At 36.4% G+C, this 4317-nt stretch overlaps 1 pseudogene; it reads left to right on the top strand.

Moving 5' to 3' along the window:
* LOC102770348 overlaps positions 1–1414 on the top strand; it is a 7844-nt pseudogene extending 6430 nt beyond the window's left edge.
* Positions 1415–4317: the final 2903 nt, after the last annotated feature.

Raw genomic sequence — 4317 nt, 5'->3', positions numbered from 1 at the left:
TACTGAGCCATACTGGTTAGGGCGAGCTAGTGTCTTTTATATCCCAGAGAGAAAACAAATCAGTTCTCTGCCCCCAAAAGGAGGCAATATTCCTGTCTTTAATGTATGTTTGCTATACAAATTTTCTTAAAGAGATAGTACAGAAGAGAAGAAATTAAAAGGCATAAAGAGATACAATGACCTGCTGAGAATTGTCTCCTTACACACACATTCCACTCCCTAACCTCCTTGTCTATGAACTTTCATTGTATATTAGCAGGGAGGCTTGTTAAGACAGATTAAATGTGGTGACCAGTGAATTGTTGGCTTGACAAATTTAATAACTAGTGCTTGTTATTGTCCTCAGTCACTTGTTTTATTTTTCTATTTTCTTCATAAAAAGCTTAAAAACAAACAACCGATCAACTGTAAATGCATCATTCATGCTTAAAACTGCATATAGATGACATACACACATTATCTGTATTGAATTACAGAGATGTTGCAGGGATAAGGGAAGAACATGATAAAACGCAGAAACTTGAGGCCAACTGAAACCTCATCAAAAGGTTATGTGAAAAGAAATAGGTTATTCTGAAAAGAAATTCAAGTAGAACTAGATGGTTACCTTAAGAAGAGCAGTGACTTTAGTCAAGTGGCAATAGTCGACTTGAAGGAATCTCTACAATAGGGGGAAAGGATATAAATCTGCAATTCTTATTATTTACTCTTTTCTCATATATTTAGCTGGGGATACTTATACTCTAAATCTAACAAAAACAATAACCAAAAACAAAAAACAATAGAGGAACAGAGGATATGGGAGTCTGTTGATGCAAACCACATAAATCCGTCTTCCAATAAACCCATAAATGATAGTGTTGGTATAACATAAAAGGCAATACATATGCAAAATAATGTCCTGCTACCAACCAGATGAGCAGCTCATACACGTAGGAGATAGTAACATAGCAATAATTCAGCTGTTGGTAGTGGAGTTGACAGACCAGCATTGGCAAGAAGGCCATTTTTTAGTCAGTCCATGCATATCCATGAATAGTCTTCATTTCTGCTGCTATTTTGTAAGTGGACACATAAGTGTTAGGAATATTTGGCAAATCTGCTGATTTAAGTTCACAGTGATGGTCACTGGTTCCCTGATTATGGTCAGTATCCACTGCTGCTGATGCCCTCTAGGTGGTATTTGTGTGAAACACAACTGTTTTCTCCTTCTACGTTGTTCCAATCACCAGTGTTCCCAGTTCCCAACTTCCCTGCCAGACATGAGTCTTTATCAGTCAGTCTGCTGTTGATCTGTGACTTAGATTGTCCTTTCACATAAACAGCACAGTCAGATGTGCTGGTCACAATTCTGGGCATTGGAAGAACCTGTGCCTACATCACTGATGTTCAAGGCTACTTCTTATTAAAATAAGGTGCAGTGCTCTCTACTTCAGCCCTTACCAACATTCAGTGTAGACCCTTTTGTGACGCACATTGATGTTTTTATTTTTTTCTTAACTTGTTATAAGTGCTCAAAGTAAGGTTATAGGTTTTGATGAAACAGATATGTTGAAGTAGTAAGGAAGCACCATCCATCTGCTCATGCAATTTGTGGCACCATATGGATGCACTCAATCCTCTGAGTTTATATAACGTTTGTTTTATAATGCAGTTTTGGTGCTGTTCATGTCCACATTGTGTTTCAGTGGATCGGGTAATATCCGATTATTGAAGTTTAAATTACACAGTTATTTTTTGTCCCATAATCAAGTGTTCCATCTTCACTAGGTTTTAGCATAAGGCCAAGAATTGCTTTAAAAACAAATATTAATCAAGGATGGAATAGTCTTTCTGAAAAACCGTGGAACATATTTTATGATTCCATTGGAACTTCCTGTCAGAACTTTATTCTGCATGTCTGTCTGGCCCGAACTGTTGGAACTGATTGTTCCTAAGTTCCAAATCTCCAGGGAGCTCACACCAGTTTAGACTGCTATAGAGCTTATTCATGCTTTGGTTCCAATTTAAACCTGGTAACCTTACAGATTATCTTACAAGTGATATCTAGAAGCAAGTTCAAATATGATATGTGTTGGCTCTAAAACCCAAAGAGATCAACTAAGAGTTTTGCTTTCCATCATAATACGTAGGTGCAGCAACTTGTCTTATTTTAGAAGGGTAAGTCAATATTCACCATACCAGTGATCTCCCTGGAATTTCACTAGGCTTATCTTCTACCTTTGGGCAAACATATGCATTTATAAGGTCACTAATGTGCTTGCTACTCTTTGATTATCAGGTTTAAATAACATAATGTTATCAATATCATGAACCAGTGAAGAATGATGGATGCTTCTATGAATTATGTAGTAGGATGATGAGCAGGGGGTTGACACAGTATTGCAATAAAATACTAAAAGTACATATGCTCTCATGCCTGTCATGAAAATGAAAATGGGTTGTGATCTTACATTTGAAATGGAAAAGAAAATATAGTTACCTGGTCAAAGAAAGTCTTTAAACCAGCTATCAGAAGTTGTATTGATTTTACTCTGGTAAAAATATCACATCTGAAATCAAAGTTGTGATTGAAAATACCACTTGAATAAGTTTACAATAATCTAATGTGATTTTCCACAACCGTTTTGCATTCCTACAGTCACATAGAAAAAAGTTAGAAAGATGTGGTAGAAGTTACTAGTTTTAATTTTCTTAGTCTTTACTAGTTTTGCTAGTCTCTACAATTGTCCCAGGGGGTTAGAATTGCTTTTTGTTTAATATTTTCAGGATTTACACATGGTTCCTTCCACATTAACACAGCTCATTTGGGAACTAAAAAATATGGTTCTAACAGCTACAAATCTATCTATCCCCACTATATATTCTCTACTAAGGCAAACAGTTATAGAATAGGTCTACAGTCCCATTTATCTACTGTTAGGTATATTCAGAAGAAGACACATCAAACCCTGACCTCCTCATCAATCATCTGCCTGTATTAATTGTCCTTATTCTAAGAGATGAGCTTAAGGGTCAACTTAATTTTAGTTACCCCCAGAAGGTCTGTGTATTTCTGTTTTCTTAGGAAACAATCACTGTTTAGAAAACGTCAGCGGAGATTCATGTTCTGTATCTTTCTCCCAAATAACCCAATCTTCCAATCAATAGAGATTGTAGTAATTTCCAAAGTGCTTACATCTGAGAACTGAGTAAGAAGCAGTGTATCCCCATTAAAATTATTTTAGTTGCATACTTGCCCAGCAGTCTTAGTTTTTTTTTTTCTTGTAAGTATGTCATAGAAAACCTAACTTACAATAAGTTAAGTTACAATAACTTAAGTTACAATAACTTAAATTTCTAAGTGGTTCATAGATAAATTAGCCAAAACAGCTATCTCTACATCTGAAGGCTCTGATTGCTATTTTGATCTGTGCTCATTGTGGAAACCTTACCTCTGTGTCTCTGATGCATAAGTACCATCACTATGGGATGCCTTCATGCCCACTGAGATCAGGGTTGAGTCTAATACATGTAATTAGAACCTAGGCTTGCCCTCAGACATACCTGTCTTATGACTTCAGAAGATAAGGCTTTCTTGATAAGCTCTTTTTCTTTAATACTTTTTTTAACAAGTCATTTTTTATATATCTGACACCTAGGACTATAATGGAAAACTTGACTATTGCCCTAAAAACTTAGTAACACCACCACTTGATGTCACACTTTTTTGTTTTCAAGTGCTCTCCATTCCATGTTATAACCAGTAATATGCTTTAAAAAATATTTTTATTGATTTCAGAGAAGAAGAAGAGGGCGAGAGAGAGATAGAAACATCAGTAATGAGAGAGGATCATTGATCAGTTGTCTTCTGCATGTCCCACACTGGGGATTGACCCAGCAACCCGGGCATGTGCCCTGACCAAGAATCGAACCATGATCCCCTGGTTCATAGGTCGACACTCAACCACTGAGCCATGGCAGCTGGGTACCAGTAATATTCTTTAATAATTTTGTCGGCATTGTATGGAATGGAATGTATATGTCTTACCCAACCACAGAAGTTACTTTTTCTTTTTCTTAGAGCTTTAAGTTAGAAATTTTTAAAGTACTCTCTCTGCTTCCTTGAAATGAACCAGTATATAAATATTTTAAAAGCTAAATAAGTCTCTTGCCAGGTTAAAACCCCGGGAATACCTTTCTCAAGGACCTAGGAGTCGTCTCTTTGAAATGCTAGTATATTCATCAAGGGAGAGAATTCAAGTGCTTCTTTCCAGTTGCTGTGAGAAGATAGAAAGCAATTTCAGTGACCACCTTGCTCCAAAACTTCCTCCTTTT

The sequence above is a fragment of the Myotis davidii genome, unplaced genomic scaffold (genome assembly GCF_000327345.1).
Source record: "Myotis davidii unplaced genomic scaffold, ASM32734v1 scaffold11, whole genome shotgun sequence".
In the NCBI taxonomy this organism is placed as follows: domain Eukaryota; kingdom Metazoa; phylum Chordata; class Mammalia; order Chiroptera; family Vespertilionidae; genus Myotis; species Myotis davidii.
The sequence above is the reverse complement of the archived record's forward strand: the minus strand, read 5'-3'. Positions and strand labels throughout refer to the sequence as shown.